This window comes from Rhynchophorus ferrugineus, unplaced genomic scaffold (assembly GCF_030347505.1).
Source record: "Rhynchophorus ferrugineus isolate W39M unplaced genomic scaffold, kcgeb_rfMv2 rfM1, whole genome shotgun sequence".
Taxonomy (NCBI): domain Eukaryota; kingdom Metazoa; phylum Arthropoda; class Insecta; order Coleoptera; family Curculionidae; genus Rhynchophorus; species Rhynchophorus ferrugineus.
Genome location: NW_027472580.1, coordinates 25,859,517 through 25,882,982, shown reverse-complemented (window position 1 = coordinate 25,882,982; position 23,466 = coordinate 25,859,517). Strand labels below are relative to the sequence as shown.

The window sequence follows — 23,466 nt, the reverse complement described above, 5'->3', positions numbered from 1 at the left end:
AATTGCATACAAGGTAATTGTTATTGAACAAACAGTGTCGTCTATAATTATAAACTTCAAGCTCCAATATTAGTCAGTTGTATCTTGTACGAATGATGGTTGTTGAAGAACAAAGAATATTTTTTAAAAGTGTTAGAAAACCTTTTAGTTATTTTAAAGTAATTTCAGTAATTTTGATACTTGATTTTAAAGATTTATTTAAAATATCACTGCTTTTTAAAATAATTAGAGAATATCGATTTTTTTTTGAATAATTTCTTAATTTTTTTCGTAAAATATTGATATTTTTCATGGTTGTTCTCCGGTATACATATTGACATATTTTAGAAAATATCGAAATAGATATATCGATATTATCGTCGCCGACGACATTCGTATCTTAGACTCTTCCTTGATATGATTAATTATTGAAATGTGAGAATCCGCTGTATTGCTTCAGATACGCTGTTCTAGGGCATGTTGGTCGCGGGCACTTAACTATTTCAATTTGAATCTTCGAACGAAGGTTAAACAAAAGTATGCGATCTTCTGCAGATAGGGCTGGTGGTCATTTTTGTTATATTTTAGCCTACTTTTTACTAACTAGGGTTTATTTTAATCGAACCTACTGCTTAACGTGGGCTTTGAATCACAGTCCTTGGCTTTAAGCTTAACGAGTGGCGAGTGAACAACTTAGAGGTAATCTCAGAAAACATTCGGTCTTACCCGGCCTGATTACTGTCGTGACCGAGGTTATTTTCCTCGTCAGATGTCCTCTTAATTTTCTGGACAATTAAAAACATAAACTTACGACCATGTCCCAACAGGATTCGAACATGCGACTATTGTATCATTAGAGGGAACGTCCTGTTGCCTTGACTACTGCGTCAACCAAGTCGGCTTGGAATCTTTTCGATTGTAATCACGGATGACTTGGATGTTTTTCTTACGATGAAATACAGTCGACTGAGTTTTGGTACTAGTGACTTGCAACCTGTAACCTGCAAAAGCTGAGTCAGTTCATAGTGTCTATGCGTTAGAGTTGCAACTGTTTTCTATAAATGGTTGGAGATATAGTGTGCCGAGACATTTGCCTACAGCGGATGGATTATGGATTTTTGAAACCACTCCTCATATGTTTTTAAGGTTAGAGAATGCTCCTTATAAGTTTCTACCATAAAGCGATGACTTTCAGTTGCTTTTCTTTTGATTAAATAAGAAATGTAATGCGTGCCGCAAATGCACTTTTCAAGCACGAAATTTGACATTTAAAAAGAGGTATAACATCTATGACGGCGATACTTTCGCAAAATATAACATGTATAGCCACATAAATGTATTAAATTTTGAAGAAATGTTTCGCGACGTCCAACATGCAGATGTCGCTACTGTTAACTTATTGCTTCTATTAATCGCTATGCTATGAGCCGCAACGGGATCCGATTGGTTCACTTCGGCTCTACTGTGCCTTTATTGTTTCGTATTTTTAGTGCACCTAATCTAAGGAACAGTGCAGTTAGATTTTTATAATGTTTAGAGAAGTTATTAGTTCATTAGTATTTATAAAACGGTAGTATAATAAGTAAAGTGAATTCTCGATCTAGAAAGTGTTGTGTACCTGGACGCAAAGATAGTAAAGAAATGCAGAATCCTATCTTTAAAAAAATGATTGATAATGTTAAAAATCCCAAACTGATTGGATTAACCATCAAAGAAATTTATAATCGTTATAGCGTCTTTTGTTGAAAGTTGAGGTACGTTTATTCAAATTAATAATCATATAAAATTTAATTTTTAATTTTAGAAATTAATCCTTTTCCGAAAGAAGCTACACAAACGGTCATATACTTTTATTCTTGGATCAATTATTTAATAGTTGAAACTCCACTAAAATAATAGCTCTTGAATGCAAACCTTTTAAGAGAGGATTAACCAAATTTCCATACACTAGAAATTTTAGTACAAAGCGATTCAGGAATTAATTTTTTTCATCTCATTTGCCTTTAGGAAATTGTGAAGAGGATTAATTCTATACTAAAGGGGGATGTATAACCAGGAGTTGGGAAATTACAACTTCACTTTATATCTTCAGTTATAGATGTTCCTATATGAACAAATGAGCCAAGGCAATATTACATGCCCCAGAAATTATCTATCTTTTTAATTTTATCTTACGATATTGCCACATTTGCCAAGAACAAATTTGTTAAAGTTTCATCAATTTAATAATTACCTTGAGGGGTTCTTTTCATTAAAGAAAAAAAAGTGAAATTATCCATATAAATGTATTGGCTTAAGGCTATTTAACCCAGATAGTTTTTTTTGAATCTAGCTCATGGATTCAATCATTCATCAATCTAGCTAGGATTCAGGAATATACATCCTCGGCTAGTATGTTTTAGAAATCATTTGAAGCGCTTAACATACGTTTTTTTTCATCTCATTGGCCTTTGGAAATTGTGAATAGGATGAACATGAGGGCTCTTTAAATAATTTACATTCTATACTAGCGTGGGATGACTCTATAACTTCAATTCCAGATGTTCGCATATGAATAAACAAGTCAAGGCAATATCTTATGCCCCAGAAAATTGTTTTATTATACTGTCAGTAGGTCTCTTTTAACCTCGTCTTTTAATTTTAAACTCTTTTATTTTATCCCGCGATATTGCCACGTCTATAATATAACATATATTTATTTTTATATTATATTTATTTTTTATAGATAAATTTAAATTATATATTTATTGTTATCGATTATATTTATGTTTATTTATTTTTACATATTATATGTATATTTAATTAAATTTAATTTAATAAATTTATTTGAGAAAATAATTGTTTTTTAATTTTCATTGGTCAATTAAACCTGATGTCAAGGCTGTCACGTGCCAAGCATTACTAATGAGACAATCAAATTTCTTCACAGTAAAATATTTTTCTTACAGGTGCCTATAATGGAGATTTAAATTGACGAATCAAATTACTTGAGTGGTTAATTATGCGCCCTCTGGAAGTTGGGCAAAGTAAAACTTTGCGGCAGAGTCCTCTATTAAGTTGCATCTCTATTACTCTATGGTAAATGTCAGTAGCCTAACGACATCTGTTAGAAAAACCGGTAATGACTTTCCGGCATACCTGGTAGATTCAACACGGCAGGATCAAGAGGAATAGAGAACCGCGATCTTGGATATTTTCCTGCTTGATAGGGCATCTTGTACCTTGATTTGGAAATATCTGTTATCTAAGAGGTATTTGATTCATGCAACAAGATCAACTCGTTATGTTAGATTTTGTTGTACATTTTGATGAGGTTTAGAAACAACGTTTTAACTTCCATTTTTAGACGAAATGCCTGATACACGTCAATGGACAATATCGCGGTTTGATGTAGGGTAGAATATTTAGATATGAAATCGACCTCTGCGTCGAGTTCGGTGTTTTTATCTTCAAAATACTTGTGTAAGTGCGTGGAATGTTGTGCTTTCAACAGTTTTATCCAAGAAGATTAGAAAAAAAAACCAAGCTTATTGGTTCCAAACTTGTACTTTGGTGGGGATTATTTGGTATCCCGTTTGGGGATAATATAAGCCCTTGCAGCAGTTGGGAAATGTAATCTGAATTAGATGGATATCTCGCATTATATCCAATGTGGGTCTACCTCGGTTTTATATCGAGAAGATAGGATCAAAATATCCTTTTCTGCAGCCTGATTTGTTTGTATTTATACTTAGGAACAATACTGGTCTAACTCTGACTTTTTTACATCGATGGAACATTGAACTTATTTGAAAGTGCGGATATTGAAATGTAGCTTACCTTCTTGTTTACTATCTATGGCATATTGTATGTTGTATTTGATTTTTGTTTGTCTGATCCAGTGCTATATTAATCGCAGTATATAACATTCCCCTCTGAAGAAAAGTTTTTAGGGATGGACCTATAGAGTAAAAGAGATGCAACTCAATAGGGGACTCTGGCGCAAAGTTTTGCTTTGCCCAACATCCAGAGGGTGCCATAATAGGCCATTGAAGTAATATGATTGTTCAATTTAAATCTCCATTATAGGCACTTGTAAGAAAAAATATTTTATTGTGAAGACATTTGATTGACTCGTTAGTAATGTTTGGCAGGTGACGGCTTTGACGTCATGTTATCTACAAAATATTGACATAATATAAAAATAAATATATGTATAAAATATAACTTTTATATACATACATACATCCGAAAGATCATTATGGAATGTAAAAAATGTTTTTAAAACATTTGACAAAAATTTTGTTATATTATCGACGTGGCAAAATCGCTGAATAAAATAAGACTTAGCTCACAGACCTACTGACAGTATAATAAAATAATTTTGTTGGAGTCTGGGGCACGATATATTGTCTTGCCTCTATAAAATCAGTCTCAATGTGTGAGCCTACTGATTTATTCATAATTGTATGTACACAAAAATCATACTTAATTTCTATTTTCAAAAGTTTTACTAAATAACCTGAGATGTACATTACGGTAGAATTATAGGAACATCTGGACTGAAGTTATAGAGTCAAGTAATTAACAGTAAGAATGAGCAGAAAGGGGGATACTGGCTGAATGAATACAAACTTTACCATTACCTTCTAGAGTTTGTTCAAATGTCGATGATACTTGCTTCGAACACCCTGGTTGTTCCACCTACTATAAATATAATACGACAGTTTAGAAATTAATGGTAACAATTATGAACAGAAATGTGACTGACTCTTTCAATTTACTTTCTATATCATTTTGATTTTGATCCACTTCCATTTGTACATATTCTGGGCTCGTGGTGTTATTTTCACCATCAGTGTTGTTCACAAATTGTTTGTAATTGTTCAAAGTACTTAAAGGAAAGTTTAAATGTATCACAAAAATGGTAACGATCATAAATCTGTTTCATGTTTAACCCAACCAGTTCAGGATTTTTAATGTTTTCTACTTATTTCTTAATGATCGCCAGGTACTTTTATAATGGAAAACGATGATGCATTTCCTCACTATCTGTGCATCCGGGCACACAACACTTCCTAGAACGAGAATGTATTTCAACTACCAACTTGTATATACCAATAAAATAAAATAATAATTTAATGTATAAACTTTATAAAAAGCTAAGCACATTGAAAATGGCAACAAAATGTACAAAATAAACAAACCATAGAATGAAATGAATCAATCAGATCCCGTCGCAGTTCTTAGCATAGCGAATAAAACTAGCAATAAGTTAACGGTAGCAACATCTACATGTCGCGAAACATAAATTATTGGTGAGTATCACCTGTAGCTTCGTCTGGCAGTTTGCTTTTCGTGATCTGCATGGCACGGTACCAAATTTTCATGGTATACCTTATTTGGAATTATCGCTACTACTTTGCAACTAAACTTTTCTCCATTGGTTTCAATGCCTTTTTAGCCTACCTATAACTCTGTTGGACCCCATATTTCTGGCTTTCAGGATTTATCTGCAAATTCTCCTGCAAATTACATATGGCTGAGTTTTTAAACTCTTCTCCATTAGTTCGAATGTTTCTTCTTATCCTCATGTTTCTAATTTTCTGTTGCTTCACTAAACTTTGTAAATTACACATGGCTACGTTACTAAACTTTTCTCCATGTTTCTTTTTATCCTACTGATAACTATGGATCCCATTTTCCTAATGTTTCGTTGATCCTTGAGTGCTCTAGTAATAATTCTAGTAATAATAAATCTCCATAATTTAATTCCGCTATTTGTTGCATACCGCCATCTACTTTCCTTTTCCTTCATGTATATATACTTTACTGAACTCGAATTTTACGTAACCTCCATTCCCCTGTAGTCACCGTCCACAGCCTACTGCTTTTTCCAATTTATACCTACAAATCTGGGCCCATAACCTGTTACGAATCACTTATCATTCGGAACGAGATGGAATTAATAACACCACTTATGGCCTTGGAACAAAAGAGAAACTTTATTTACATCGCTGCTCTTTTATACATTTTTGAATAGCATCGATACAAATTACAGCGCCCTCTACTAGCTATTATTATTCTTTTCTACATTGGCTCTGGTATCGACATAAATCATATATTTAACAGTTCCTTCGTTAAATAAGCGACCTCAACGATTTTTAAAGCAGAATGCAAATGTTTTGGAGCCAATCGCCAAACTGTTGAAAATTGAAAGTTCAACTGTTGTGTCAGTGCAACTGTTGAAAAAAGAAAATTCAAAATTGAAGCTTTCACTCGAATTTTGAGTATGAGCGCCTAAACATCTCTCAAATAAATCAGCTCTAGATAAATCTTGATTTTCACTTTTTTCTTTCTCTTCCTTCGTTTCTTCTTCTTTTACTTTTACTTCTTCTTCATTTTCACTACAGTTATTTGTCTGCTGATTTGTGTATCGATTTCCGTGAAATGGTATTTTACGAGGTCTAATACTACGGCTTGAATCATCGTGCTTTTCGTGCATGCATCGTGTTTTTCGGATACGAAAATATTTTTTGTATAAATGAAACGCACGCTGTGAAAGTTAAGAACTTATTTAAAAATATAATCATCCGTGCTGGGATACTAATACTTCTATACATTGATATCCAAAATCTCTATTATTAAAATAAATAAAGAATTCTTTCAAAACCCCGTATTATGTCACCCGTTCCACCCATTAGACCGGAGGACGCTCTCTAAAACGCTTATAACTATTAATGGTTTGCAATTTTCCTTTGAAATTTTCAGTGTATATTTTTGAACTGTTGTACTATCGATTTATGAAACAAAAAAATTGAATTTTTTGAAGTCTCTACACCTATTTCCGTCTGTAAATGGGGGGAGGGAGAGAGGTGAAACTGTTGCTATAAAAAACAATGTTCCGACTTAAGAGGTCAATTGAAAAGTCTGACACATAGATGGCACTACTAGAATTAAATCCATATGATTTTTAGTTAACCCTAACCCTCAAAAGATGCGTCTCTAAATGTGACAGCTGTTGTATCATTAGTTTGTGAATTATAGCATTTTGAGTGAAGCAACTTTTGTTATTGTGAAAAAAAAAAAAATTGATAAAAAGGAATTTCGCGTGTTGATAAAATATTGCTTTTTGAAGGGATAAAACACAGTTGAATCAAAAATTTGACTTGATGTCGAATTTCCGGACACTGCCCCAGGAAAACGAACCATCAAGGATTCGCTTAGTGGATGCCCAAAACAGGTTGTTACCGATGAATGTTTTCGTCAAAAAAATCCACAGAATGATTGTAAATTGAAATTGAATAAAATAGCAGACACCTTAAAGATATCAACTGAACGTGTACATCATATCATTCACGAATATTTGGGTATGAGAAAGCTCTGTGCAAAGTGGGTGCCGCGCGAGCTCACTTTTTACCAAAAACAACGACGAGTTGATGACTCGGAGCAGTGTTTGAAGACGATCAAGTGTAATAAACCCGAGTTCTTGCGTCTATATGTGATAATAGATGAAATATGGCACTATCATTTCACTTCGAAGTTCAATCGATAGTCATCCGAGTGGACTGCACACGATGATCCCGCTCCAAAGCGTGAAAACACGCAACAGTCGGCTGGCAAAGTTATGGCGTCTGTATTTTGGGATGCGCATGGAATACTTTTCATTGACTACCTTGGAAAAGGAAGGACCATCAACAGCATTATTGGACCGTTTGAAGGACGAAATCGCCGAAAAACGGCCGCATTTGAAGAAAAGAAAGTGTTGCTGAATCAAGACAATTCACCGTATCACAAGTCAGTGAAAAAAACTAAAAAACTAAACTAAAAAAACCATCCATCCACCGTATTCTCCAGATCTAGCCCCCAGCGACTATTTCCTGTTCTCAGATCTCAAAAGAATGCTCGCTGGGAGGAAATTGTCGTCTAATGAAGGGGTGATCGACGAAACTGAGGCCTATTTTAAAGCAAAGGACAAATCGTACTACGAAAATGGTACTGAAAAGTTTGAGATTCGCTATAATCAGTGTATCATCTTCGAAAGAAATTATGTTGAATAAAAAACTAATTTTTCCAAAAAAATATGTTTTACTATGGTACGTCGGGGACTTTTCAATTGACTTGTTATTGGAATGATTGAACAGTCATCAGTTGTCGCATCATGTACTAATTCTATATTAATCGCGCTATATAACCCATATGTGGTTTTTAATTTGCCAAGATATAACTGATTGGTGTTGTTGTTAATAAAAAACTATTCTGCGCTGAGTTAAAGTTTCGCGAGAAGTCCTTGATGGTGATTAACGTTACGGAACGGAAAACATCCGACAGTCCATCAATTCCCCGATTAATTGAGAGGGCAAAATGGAAAGAAAACGCCAAAGAGCGATGGAGGAACAATAAAGGAACGAGCTCCGATCGCCAAATTAGCCGCGGCTATTCGGGAATTTATGCGCGAACTTTTCTCGCCAGCAGGATCGCGACCGCGGCGTCGGAGGCAGAGGCAGAGGCAACTGGGGGGAAGGGTGGATGGTCCCGAGATTCCCTCTTTCAGTTCTCGTTGCGGCCACGGCTTGACAGCTTCCGACGATACGCGTCGACTAGCAACTGGTGGAATAGCGCGATTTGTCCGCTCGCCGGCAATTCTTGGCGGTTTTTTTTCGCTCGTGTTCATCCAGAACTTCTTGCTGTCCATTCGAAAGGTAAGTTAAAAAGTACAAAAGTAAATTTCTTGAATGTGTTAAAGAATTAAAGTGACTTTTTTGAATCTTAAAACTTTAGTTTAAAAGTTGAAAATACTTCATATTTATTTTTTTATACTTTATTGTAATATTTATAATACTTTATTTTTATGAAGAATTAAACACTACAGCATTTAACTGGTTTTATAATTCTACCAGTTATATTACTATTAATACAACAAAATTTATAATTACACTTTCGTTATAAGAATTTCATTAACAGACTAAATGACCCAATGAAACTTCGTATAATCACTACACTATTTTTCAAAAATTTTCCGACAATAACAATAATCAATTCGTCGATTGTTGGTGAATTAAAACATAAACTTTCGCGTGCTTATGGCGGGTGTTTTGTCAGGTCTGATGACGATATTATTGCTGTTAGATAGCATCGGGTTCAATGTTATATTGAACATTTTGGCTAAATTGTATTAGATGATGTATTAGAGGTAACTGCGCTCCTACTGATAAATCTGTTATTTTATTTGTAATTGTCAGATCTTTTATGGTATAATACATAATTTCATGTATTATAACCCTTTACAATATGCATTGCACCAAACGATGACATTCGAAAAAAAAATGATGATATTTTTGAATGTTGACCAAGAAGCAGTTCATTTCCCATCGTAGAAAAGAATGAGCGTATTGTACTAAAGGTTTTTTTGATAACATCTTTATTTGATGTGCTTAGAACAATCTTAATTATAAGTTAATTTATTACTAAATTTTATTTGTACTTGGAATAATTCACAAGCAAGACGAGTGGGAGATAAATACATCAATAACCCTCAAATTATAATAACTTAAGCTATAGTTTACACCAAAGCTATACACTTATATAAGTTCGTATGGTTTGTCCTGCGCGTTGTCCAGTAGTTGTATTGCTTTCACGTTAGTATGATTTAGTAATCTTCTTTCGTGTTTTTAGGTGAAATATTGGATAACTTCATAAATCCATTTGATTTCCAAGTCAACGTGCAGTTCTGCGTTGGTTACGTAGCGATGCTGGATGACTAGTTGACTTGACTTTTTAGTGCAACCCCATATTTACACCCATAGGCCCAAATTGTCTTTATGATTGTCTGATAAATTAATCTCTTTGATTTTAGATCAAGTTGAGAGTATCTTCCAACTAACCAGTATAGTATTATTTTGTTTTAATGTGTTTTGATTTTTGTCTAACGTGATGATTCCAATTTAATCTACCATCAAGATGGATGCCTAGGTATTTAGGTGACTTTGCTTGAGGAATAGGGCATCTATTGAGTGATGTTATTAAGTTTTTATTTCGCCGCAATGCAAAATGTTATTAAGTTTTTATTATTTCACCGCAATGCAAAATTAACATGAACAGATTTGGAGCTATTAAGTTGAATTTTGCCATCTTTCGTCCATTTGTAGAATTTGTTGACTGCCACTTGTACTTTTTCTACTGCCCTAGGTAGATATATATCGTTAGCCATTATAATTGTGTCGTCAGAAAAGATTCCAAGTAGTGATTCGTTTGTTGTTGGGAGGACCAAACGTGGCAATTTTACTTTTTCATCAGTACTATATAAGTAGACTTTCAGATATATTTTGATGGTTCATAATATTGCCAAATGATTGTCATGTCCCTAATTGTAACTGCTGCTCGTTCCTGAATCACAAGAGTATCTGCGGAATCCTTCAATTTAAATGTATAGTACTGGCCGTTCGTATGTTTAAACAAACTCGTTGTATTCTAAGCTTATCTACTTCATTTTCAGTTACTTTCGAACGCAATTTTGACATACCAATTTATCTATTATCATTTTCTGTCTCTCGCTGGTCATCATTCCACTTAACACGTAAGATAGCTCGTTCGAATACCTAAATCTTCTGTTTTTGATTGTTAATAATAAAAGCAAAGAAAGTCTTCTCACGCTAAATTTGTGACTAAATAATACCAAAAGTTAATATATTTACAAATGATGCTTTACGATAAACCTTCGCTACGATTTATCGAGACTAACGAATAACGATTCAAATGAAACAGGTGGAACAGGAAAACATTAACAGCATGAAACAGAGAAATAATAATTGTCATGATATTATTATGACTACTGGAATCATATTTTTTCGAAATAAAATTTAAAGTCTCGTCTGAAATGCATTCTTAATGCTTAAACCTATTTCGGCTGGAGTTCTACAGGGTAGTGTCTTGGAATCACTCCTGTATCTGCTCTATACTGCTGATATACGAGCATTAGACTCAAAGTTAAACAACTATACTGGTTAGTCGGAAGATACTGTCAACTTGACTTAAAATTAAAGAAATTAGTTTATCAACCAATCATAAAGTCAATTTAGACCTATGGGATGCAAATTTGGGGTAAAACAAAGTTATTAATTGCCAATGTTTATCGCTACGTAACTAACGAAAAGCTGTACGATGACCTCGAAATCAAATTTAAAATATGAAATAAGGTTGCTAAATCACAACAATGTGGAATCAATACAGCTACTGGACAACACGCAGGAAATCAGAAGATTGAAGCGAAGTAAACCGCAAAAAAAATTAATCTGAAGAAATTGGATTTTCAAATAAATATTGATAATTAGATGCCATATCAATTCTGTAGAAGCTATAATATACCACATTTAAGATATGTACTGTTATGGAACATCATACTGCTATATTTCATGTCTGCCAAGAATGTTACAAATTTGAATAGTACTCTTGACATGGATGTTTGTGAATTTAAAATCTAATATAAAATATACTTCTCAGTCACACCAGCAACAACTCAAAAACAGATTGAAAGAAGTTGCGACTTATTTTACCGACATTTCAAGCGATATTGCCGGCTCAATCGTAATCCATTATAAACGAAACTCTTATATTTCACTCATCACACTTCTCAGTTAGACATAAGCACGTAGTCTTTTTTTTATTTTGAACAACGAGGTATCGGTCGCGCGATATCATACCATTCTCCGAAAGGTACAACCAAATAGATCTACGTAGTAGTTGTCCCGTCTGGGCAGTTTATAATTGTACTAAAGTTATTTGTGAGTATCGCATATATCTTCGTCCTCCAGTCTGGCTTTGTTGATCTTCTAGATACCATTTTTTCTATTTAAATTTCCATGGTATACCCTGCATGGAATGGAATGGAAACCTCCAAAAAACTCAAAAAACCTCCTAAGCCTCAAAAGATGCGTGATTAAATTTGACAACTGTCGGATCATTAGTTTGTGAATTAGAGCATTTTGAGTGAAGCAACTTTTGTTATTGTGAATTAAAATGGATAAAAAGGAATTTCGCGTGTTGATTAAAATATTCCTCTTTGAAGGGAAAAAATATAGTTGAAGCAAAAACTTGGCTTGACACTCAACCATCAAGGATTGGTATACTAAGTTTAGACGTGGTGAAAAGAGCACCGAAGACGGTGAATGCAGTGGACGCCCAAAAGAGGTTGTTATCGACGATAACATTAAAAAAATCCACAAAATGATTTTGAATGTCTGTAAATTGAAATTGAATGAAATAGCAAACACTCTAAAGATAATCAACTGAACGTGTACATCATATCATTCACAAATATTTGGGTATGAGACTGGGTATAATATATGGGTGCCGCGCGAGCTTACTTTTGATCAAAAACTATGACGAGTTGATGATTTGGAGCAGTATTTGAAGATGATCAAGCATAATAAACCCTAGTTTTTGCGTTGATATGTGACAATGAATGAAACATGGCTCCATTATTTCATTCCGAAGTCCAATCGACAGTCATCCGAGTGGACTGCAGACGATGAACCCGCTTCAAAGAGCGGGAAAACGCAACAGTCGGCTGGCAAGGTTATGGTGTTTGCATTTTGGGATGCGCATGGAATAATTTTCATTGCTGACCTTGAAAAACGAAGGACCATTACATAGCTTTATTGGACCGTTTGAAGGACGAAATCGCCAAAAAACGGCCACATTTCATGAAAAAGAAAGTGCTGCTTCACCAAGACAATGCACCGTGTCACAAGTCAGTGAAAACGATGGCAAAATTCCATGAATTGGGCTTCGTATTGCTTCCTCATCCACCGTATACTCCAGATTTGGCCCCCAGCGACTATTTCCTGTTCTCAGATCTCAAAAAAATGCTCGCTGGGAAGACATTTTCGTGGAATAAAAAGCTGATCGCCGAAACTGAGGTCTATTTTGAAGCAAATGACAAATCATACCTTATATATCACCCTTGAAGGGAATTATGTTGAATAAAAAAAATTTGCCAAAAAATGTGTTTTACAGTGGTAGGCCGGGAAGTTTTCAATTAATCTGTTATTTCCAAGTTTTTTGTGGCTCCAAATCTCAATAGTTTGTGGCTCAGAAATTGAGCTACTGCAAACTTCCCTTAGAGGCCGTACTCACTGATTCTGTTCAATTTTGTTCAATTCCAATATATTATGCTAGTTCAGAGTGCTGTGAATGATTCTTGTACAAAAAATCCACGGATTAGTTATGTTTTTGAAAGCATGGATATTTCCTAATTCTAACATTTAAAGACTATGGAGTTTTAAAAACTTTCAATCCACCTTTAGTGATCTTACAGGTAGACCTGCGAACTTTTGCTCGAACTCCATTTAACTATGCCAAGGAATGCTTTAACTATGGGACCATTGTCAATCCAACATTAATCTATATTCCTTGCTTAATAAGTATGCTGATTCCGGTTAGCTGAACGAATTCAAAAGAGTAGGATCTTTCCGAAGTCCTACCGACCGCGCCAGTTATGAAATGTGTAATGTTTAAAAACAAAAACTTATATTTTAATTTAAAATTCTATTACTTTGTTGAAAGAAATGGCATCTTATTGGGATAACCGAACAGGCAATACTATGAGATCAATACAATATTAATATAAACGAGTCAAGTCATGTTACCAAACACCATAGTGACTTTTTAGAATTTAGTCACATTTAGTCAGTTTCAAATAACAAACATACATTTACAACCATGCTTCTGTAGGACCCGAATGCTGTTCAGTCGAATCGTTATTGAATCGGTTCAAAGATTGATGTAAAAATCGTTTGAGCATTCAGAAAGTAAGGCACCAATTTTGCGTAGTACTTTCACATTTTTAATTCTTAGTGCAAGATGTTTTGCATCCTTTCTTACGATATATCTACAGCCTTACGAGGACTATTTCTTGGAGCAAAGGCTTTCAAAGTAATATAAGTTAACTGTGGTTTTCTATAGTTTAAAAGAGTACAATCAGATTTTTTAGAATTATTAGCCTTGTAGTAATGAGTATGGAGTATAATACCACATTATCTACAAATGTTCTTGCATAACCAGGTATAACCTTACCAAGCATGCCTGGATGTATTCTATGTTTGTGATAGCAATTGTAAATGTCTCTAAGCAACAGTGTAACATGCAATAAGGAATAAGGATCCCAGTGATACTAATATCCAAGCTAACAAGTTGGGCAGCAGGTGAGTAGGTCCAGTCTAGATAAACCATGGTCGGTAAAAAGGCGATTTTTGAATATATCATAATCAAATAAACTTTACGCCAAATACTCTGGTTAGAGCCCATATTAAGAAGTACTGGACTGGGTCAGTCCAGATAAATTCTAGTTAATTGAAAAAACACCCTAAAATATAGTATAAAACTTGGTTTAAAATAAAAAAATCTGAAATAATTAATATTGTACTAATCTAATGTTTAAAATAAGGTTCTCCTTTCGTGTTCAATAAAAAAAAACAAAAAAAACACTCTTGTCCTTTTAATGCAATAGAATAAAAAAACAAGCGTAATACTTTCATTTTAAACAAGATAAAATGAAAACCCAAACCCCCTTAGACATCTGCCAACCTAACGGTATGAAAAATTAAATTTGACGTCTGCAGACGTGTATTTCTGTTTGTGTGTCATTCCAAATATCCCCAGAAAATTCATACCGAAACAGTTCACACTTCTATTTATCTAAGCGGTTTTGTGTATTCGATGTTTCTTCGATAAAAATAAACAGATTTTCAAGCGGATTGTCGTTCGCACAATAGAAATCTTTATTATTTGTTTCTTTCGTTTCTTCCGTGCCGTGGAACGACACGACCATTCTTTGTCTGGTTCTATTGTTCTTAACCGAAATGGAAAATAAACGATACAGACTGCTATAGGTAAATATTTTAGATATTTCTTTCAAACAAAAACTCCTCTATGTAATTAATCTTACTCTGGAAGCAAGAAAATTATAAATACGAAAAAAAAATGTTGTTGATGTGTTCATAACTGTTTAGTTAAAATGTAAGTGTTAGGTAAAGTAACTTTTTAACCGACTGTAAAAAAGGAGGATATATATATATATCTAGCACGTACAAAGTTTTCACATATTTTTTTATTTAAAATAATCAGATGTGACGAGCTGATGTAATGGAATACCGGAAGTCGTTCAGTGCAAAAACCGTTCAGTTTGGCCTTTAGGCACTAACTATATCATATGAAAAGCACTAGAGATATTTCAAACATATGCTCCTATGGTGTAGTGATTAGAGCGTTCAGCTCACATGCGGAGGTTGCGGGTTCTATTTCCGGTGATTGGCAACGACCTTTTGTTTTTGTTCTAGTTTGGTTAGAACATTTGTCAAATATCTAGGCTAGGTAACGGACCCAGGGGCCTGAAGGGTTCCCTATTTTCCATCATTGTTTCTTTATTTCTATTTTTTGTCATATGGGCCGCTTCTTAACTTGGTATACCCAGTGTAATATTTAATAAAGTAACTGCGTAATCTGTTGAGTATTTATATGTCACTAAAAAGAGAAAAATTAAATATTTTTACCAAAAAATTTGAACGGATTTCAAAAAATATATAAGGAACACCCTAAAAAGTAAACAATAATCAAACTTACATTTTTAACACAAAAAAACCTAAAACGCTTTTAAAATAAAATATTTACATGTATCGACCGCTACGACTCTTTGGGCCACCACGCATTCACCTACAAAGTTCAAAGGTTGGCAACGCCGGTGGATTGGTACCATGCGGTTGCCGGCTATGAAAGACTAGCACGACGATGTCTCGCTGTCTTTTTTTTTCTCTACCTTCTCGTAGCAGTACCACTTCCACAGCACTACCGTACTTCCTTTACCTCACCTAATGTCCTGTCAATTCTCCCGCTGACCACGTGTAACATTCAATGTTAAAATAAACAAGTTTTATTCAACCAGTGTTTTTATTTTTCGTGCAAATTCCTTCCGCAAAATCATAGGGAGTGTTCGGATAAACGATATTCCTACATACATAATACTCGTTGTAGTAACTAAATTAAAACAAACAAAAACCTTATTTAAACTATATATTGCACGTTTTAAGCCGGCTTGGTGACGTATTTTAAAAAAATAAATAAAATAATATAAAAAAAAATATGATAAAATTTTGTGACATATATAAAAACTTAAATCACGAACAAAACAAATCTAATTTTTTGCTCGTACCAAAATGTAAATTTCCTTTTTTTTTACTTTTTACTGAGTTCCTTATTTATTTTTTGAAGTCGGTTCCATTTTTTTTTGTTAAAAATATTTTATGTATTACTTAGTGACTGTAAATAAAGTGTTTTATGCATTACAAAATTTATTAATTTATTATGTAATCAGTGCTTTTGATGACGTAGTTTCTGCTTCCTGTATATTAAATATGCTTCTAATGTTATGCCCTGGGCATTAATGGAAACTCTCTGACTGGTAAGCAATTTCCGGTGTCAACAAACTGGAAAAACAAGCGATTAATTACTTTTTATTAATGTTATTTTAGAAAAAAAATGATATCTTAATAAAAAGAAAAAGATTTGATAAATGAGTGATATTTAAAATTTAGAAGCCGTTATAAACAGATATTTTTACAAATTTAGGTTTATTGTTAAGTAAACAATGTTGGTACCTTTTTGATGAATATATGTTATAATTCTAAAGAAGAGGTCCAAATTAAGACTGAAACTAACTTTTTTTACATTAGAGAATACAATTTTGAATTATGAAGAATAAAGTAAAATAAATAAATATAATATAATTCTCTTATACACATTTTTTAAAAACATCTTCTCATCTTGATTAGCCTCTCAAAATATCGCTAATTTTTATCTAAATATTGGATTTAATTTAGGTACAATTCAGGACACTTTACTATTACTTAAGCTGCAATTAAAAATCGGGTTATTAATTATTATTGCGTGAAATATTAACAGTCTTGCGATAATACGCATTTTCACCAAAAATTTGCTTTTATAATAAATTTAAAATAGATAACGTTACACCATAAACCAAACCCTAGCCTAGACGATTCACTCACCATATAATTCAGTCTAACATGACACCATATTGCTTTTTGAAGAACCAGAACTAAAATTAACTGATCGATTATATTAGCAGTGCCGTGTTTTGGTTATCAGGCACTGCCTTCACTGCACTACACTGGGATTTAAAGTGTTACCCAAAAGCAATTCTCTAGATTTTCTCAGTGACAATTGGTATCTGAAATAAAAGTCTACCAATAGGGCTCATAAAAACGATGCTGCGACGTTGTCAGTTTTGATAAAATTATATGTATGTTATATTTTAAGAATAAAATGTATAGTCCTTCCATTTAAACAGCCAATGCATGTGATAGAATATACTGCCAAATGCAGTTTGTAAAAAATGTAATAAAAATCATATTACCCTTGTTAAAAAGAGACAGAAGTCAACATCATAGTTACGTTTTGGTGAATAACTGTTAAAATTCTAAAGTAGAGCTCCAAGCTAAGATTTATTTTTTCTTTGTCCCTAATGATCAACTAAACAATACGATTTTGAATTATGAAGAATAAAAGAAAACAAATAATTTTTTAAAATCATATTCTCATCTTAGTTAGTGTCCCGAAATATCGTTAATATTTATCTAAATATTGGATTGAATGTAAATAGAATAATTTTCAAAAGTTACGATTTAGGACTTTTAACAATTGCCTGAAAATGAAGAATAAATTTTTGGTCAATCAAAGACACCATAAGAGCGAATAGCACCAAACGCATGTAATGAAATTATGATACGATAGTTAACCAAGTCAGACAAATCTAAAATGTTTAATTCAAATCCAACAAGCCATTGTGAAGGAATATGGCGTACCCAGAACACTGTTCCCTCTTCTGCGCAGATCAAGTAAAGTACTATCCTTAATTAAAATCCTTGTATACCAAGACATGGTACAATCCTTTTTTTATACGGTTCACAAAAAAATTGCTAGGGTTCCAAAATAAGACATTAAGCATGATCTTGAATGGCCTATGGTATGTCAGAAACAATTAAATACACAGAGAAACAGGGGTGCCATTAGTCTGTGAATTTACAAACGCAATCATTTAAAAGTTCATAAAATGAAGCACCATTTGGTATTGAGAGAGGTCTTCATAATATACCATTCCGGAGTTATTTTGGCCAGAAATTGAAAACACCTTTGATCCATCCCCTGGGTTTTCTACTACAGTCTCGATTCCAATCTGTAAATTGGATAATTAGGATAAATTGTTTAGAGAATCCAGAAAAATAAACTAATAATTAAAGTTAAAATAAATTTAAAATGTTTTATAACATAAATAAATAATTTTTTATTTTAATTGAAGAATAAATTTTTATTATATACATAAATATTAGTGTATTATTGTGTATATATAGTGTATTAATAAATTTTATAACATAATTTATATATAGATATAGCAGACAACATAAAAATGCTTTTAATTTTTCGATAGTTAAAATTTAAGTACTGATATATTATCGTTTTTCTTTAAAGACACTTCTGTTTTGATGCCACTTTGGTCCATTATATTCCAGTGTCATCAATCTTAAACGTTTCATATTACCTTTTTGGTAAAGGCATTTGGTAAGTTTTCGTGAAGAAAGGGCTTAATAAAAGGTTATTATGTGTACTAAAATATCGAGTTTCTTGACCAGTCACTTGCTAGTCTTTTTTTGGATTATGTTAGTGAAGTAGTTTGTTGTAATAATTAAAAGCTAATCTTACATTATTTTTAATTGATGTTTATTAATATTTAAAGGATACATAAAATAAAAACAGAAAAAATTTAAAAAACAAAAACATTAAAAAACATGTCGCTATCGGACAATAAAAATAAAGTGAAACGATTTTTTTCTGTTAAACCATCGAAAGAAAAAACGATAATTTTTACCATTTTTCGACATTCTATTTGTCGTCTTAGATTGCTTATAATTTGTTTAATAATGAGTGCATTTTTATTTTTTCTGCGATACAATAGACTCCTACAAATCAGTCAATGTACGTCATAGATGACGTCGAATTTACTGCCAAATTTAGTTTGTAAAAATGATAATTTCGGTTTAAACTTGGAGCGGATTTTCCCTTTTCATTTTACTCTAGTAAAAAAGAGGCATAATACTCTCTATTGCTTTGGAACACGTACGCGAACCAGTCTATAAAATTCTATTTGTGTTGGTACTGTTCATTCGTATCGTTCTTATTGTATCGTATTGTAAAAACAAGTTAATTTTGATGATAATGCTGTTTAATTCAATAGACTATATTGAAATACAGTGAAATCACATCATCAAAATATAGGACGTCAAAACGTGACAATGTTGCCGTATCAATTCTGACTTATTTTATCTTGATTTTGACATACCTCAAAATTCATTTTCACATCAAAAAAATGTAAATAAAATAATGAAATAAAAAAATAAAAATTTATCAAATGTAGTTTATTTTAACTTTATAATACATATAAATTATATATTATCCAAGGATTTAAACTACAGTTTGTAGGTTAGAGTTGTTTTATTATTTTTTATTTGTTATTTTGTAGTTAATCATAATCCCACATCCCAAACGTTTTATTCATTCACAGTGTCAGATTCACAATTGCTGAGTCAGTATTCAAATCAGTAAAGGAGCTGTTTCCAAACAACATACTTCCAATCTATTTAACACTTTCTGATCCGACGTTCCCTGTTCCACCCATTGTAAGGTATATACAATACATTTCCACAAAACTTTTTGAGATATTTTATCCACAGTGTCTATACTAATATTCATTGCAGCTGCAACACGCTAAAAATATTTCCCATACAACCGCAGCAATTTGATATTCAATTATATCAATACTTAGCTCTCCAACGCATTTGACTGCATTATCCCATTAATTCCTTTCTGTTCGAAGTAACTGATTAGAGACACGTTCTGTTTCTGACTCTGTCTATTTGACTTCGCCATTTTCAATCAGACTAATAACAAATATTAAGCAGAGATTTGAAATTAATCGAAACATGCAAAACGCCAAAACAACGTTTGTTGGTTTATAATCGCTAAATGTTTTGAAGAAAATTGCAGATCAACCAAGTGAATTTTATAGGCTGATTCAGTTATATCTTCGGATGCATTAGACATCGTTGTATCTCTTTTTAGGTAGATTAAATTGAGAATCAAAAATACTGTCTGATTTTAAAACTAATTTATAGACTATAATAGGCAATACATTCTACATCATGATGACATGAGCTCACTGTTATTTGGGAGACTATAGGACTTTTTGTTCATTTCCCTCTAGCTCTGAAGGGCTCGGTGTAAATAATTATTGTTATGGTATCCGGGAGCATTACAATAATTCTTAATACGTATTCTGAAAAAAATAGTGTTGGGAAGTATCGACTGAAAACGACTATCGACTATTTAGTAATTGACTACTGATTCAGTCGCTATTTTCGGTTCGACTGATCTTATCACTTTTTACTAGTGACTGTTTTCAGTTGCTATTTTCGCTTAGACTGATATTATCATTTTTTACTAGTGACTGTTTCAGTCGCTACTTTCGGTCCGACTGATTTTATTACTATTTACTATCGACTGTTTCAGTCGTGTACTTTAAGTTACTATTTTTGGTTCTACTAGCTTCATTCGATTTTTAACATTCTGGCTCTGTCGTCCTAGCCGCGATCTTGACAAAAATGTGCCAATTTTTTGCGTACATAGATTTATATGTCATTTATATAGTTTTATGACTTTTTTGGTAGATGTATTGTAAATAACAATATATTGTATATTAATATAACAGCATTTTGGAACGATAGTTTTGAAGATTGTTAATGTAATAGGGTAAAAAGATTAAAATTGTGAATGATAAATAGCAAAATACATTTGATTGTTTTTATGGAAATAATAGGTAATATTTTTTTGATGGACTTTTTGCTTTGGATCTAACTCTCGATCTTTGTTAAAAAATATTTCCGTTCAATAACAAATAAAGCATTATTTTTATTTAAGAAAGCTCTAGTAGCTCAAGTAATTTTTAATTGTGTCATGGATTAGTTTAGATTTTGTGTCAATTCTATTGTATTGTCTATATTTATTACAGTGTATTATTTAAAAACAGCAATTAACATATTAAAATACGATAAAACATTTGTGGGGTATTATTCCATTCCATAGAAACATTCTCTTTCTTTTTACAGAACGACATCAACATTCAAATATAAAAGTAATTCTACTTTCTTTAAAATGAAATTATTAAATGCATGTTAATAGTGTTCAGTAATTATTTTTCCTTTTTCTTTATTAAAGCTAGTACGTGAAGGAATATATCTCCGTCTCGCTAATACTACCGTGGGAAAATATAAGCACATATAAAATTAACTCCCCCAAGCAGTTATCTCCGTCCTTTTCTCTCTCACAATTTATACAGGAAAATATTCGAACATCTTCGTTTGACATCACGAATTCAGAAAAAAAAAAAACAGTCGAACCGTGCATTTTACTGAATCGATTGTTTCGACTGTTTTCAATCGATAGTTCCCAACTCTAGAAAAAATATGTTTTATTTACTTTTTTTAAGTATAGTACTTTTCACGAAAATTCCCAAAACTGGAATCCGTAGGTTAATTTAGGTTTTAGAGTTAGCTTATAAAAGCGCAATTTGTTATGTAAAAATAATTGCAACTTTGTTCCATTAACCCATATGATTTCTTTTAATTTAATTTTTTTAATTTCTAAGATGCTCCTGTAAAAATTGTGTAAGCATTATCTTCTGAGGTGTATAAGTTATACCAATATGAATATTATATAAATATAACCACAATAATAGATATACCACTAATCGTCCTGAAATATATGAATATTTAACGAACTAGGATGTTTTTTTTTAGGTTTAGGCAGTAATGAAATTAAATCAAATAAAAATATCACCAGATATGTATCTAAATGTATTTACGCTAAGTGAATATTTTGAAATAAGTTCTACAAACCTTTCCTTCAATTCCAATTGTAAAACATATTGTTATGGCATTTGTAATACTGGATTGTGTCGAACCCAATTTCGCATTTAAAATAATCCCCTTTCGATGAGGGTCGTGATGGAAGGTAGCGTCAGCTCATTTGATATTTTTTTATTCGGATATACGTGACGTGTTGGGAATTTGTTAGAATTCTAAATTGATTTAGTTTATGGAACATTAAACATGTATCAGGATCGTTAGGGAACTTGTATTCGAAACGATATTTGAAATTTTTGAAAAGGAATATTTAAATATTTTCCCATGAAGTTTATATTGGAGGAATATGATGTTTTATGAATATTTAATACCAAAGTAAGCGTTATATTTTTCCAGGATTTTCAAGCTCTCAAAATGACAGTTCTATTGTTTAAAAATTCAATACATCTTCTCTTAAGTTACTTATTCTATATATTGAATTTTATATCATATTATACATAACATATTTAATTGCTTCTCTTCTATGGTACTGGGTTTGAGAATCTTGGTATGGGTGTAGATGTTTGTGGTTATAGAAAAATTGTAAGTTTTGACTCTGTGGGACTTCTCCTTATTACATGTGTTTTTTGAGATAATCGTTTTTAGCTAAATAACTGCTTTGAATACACATTGGCACAAACCACATATAGAGTGAAAAGTTCCAGACATTTTTTTTTGTTTAAAATTGGCTTTATTCATCAATACAATCTCCATGAAGAGCTACAAGATCATTCCAGCGCCGCTTTAACATTTTAATACCACTTTTGTAGAACGATTTATGTTTTGCTTCAAAATGGGCCTGTCACCATTTGCAGTCCACTTAGATGACTGATATGATGGATCCATGTTTCATCCATTGTCACATATCGACCCAAAAATTCCGGTTTGTTACGTTTAAACATGACCAAACACTTCTCAGAATCATCAACACGTTCTTGTTTTTGGTCAACAGAGAGTAAACGCGGCATCCACTTTGAACAGAGCTTTCCCATAGTTACATGTTCATGCAATATAAAATCAACACGTTCTTTTGGTACTTTTACGATGTTACCTAATTCACGCAACTTCACTTTTCCGTCACTCAAAACGACTTTGTGGAATTTTTTATTTTTTCTGGTATTACCCCCACATTTAGACGTCCCCTACGTTCTGCATCATCACTGTGTATACGACGCGTGAAGTGAACAAACCGACGTTTTATTGTTGTTTCTGATGGAGCGGAGTCTTTATAACATATAACATATATTCAATAACTACACCATAGAAACAGTTACCTGCAAAATTTCTACGACTTATCTTATGATATGACTAGTGCTTAACTTCGGGTCTTCCATCACATCAATTCAGCTATAACATTATACACAATTTATTGATTTATTATTAATAAAAAATACCTGAAAACTTTTACGTGATTTTGAAATTTGCGGTTTTCCCTCGATTTCTTCAGATTCGGACATCAGATCCTGATTTGGTTCCAATGGGACTA

General features: G+C 32.5%; 1 protein-coding gene across 2 annotated transcripts in view; it reads left to right on the top strand.

The window, feature by feature from the left end:
- The first annotated feature begins 8,522 nt into the window (after nt 1–8,522).
- Nucleotides 8,523–23,466, top strand: part of LOC143206558 (potassium voltage-gated channel protein Shaw) — a 334,396-nt gene continuing 319,452 nt past the window's right edge. For both annotated transcript variants that reach the window (XM_076419165.1, XM_076419164.1), the window contains exon 1: nt 8,523–8,660. The gene's annotated coding sequence lies outside the window, so the exon portion shown is untranslated. The remainder of the gene's footprint in view (nt 8,661–23,466) is intronic.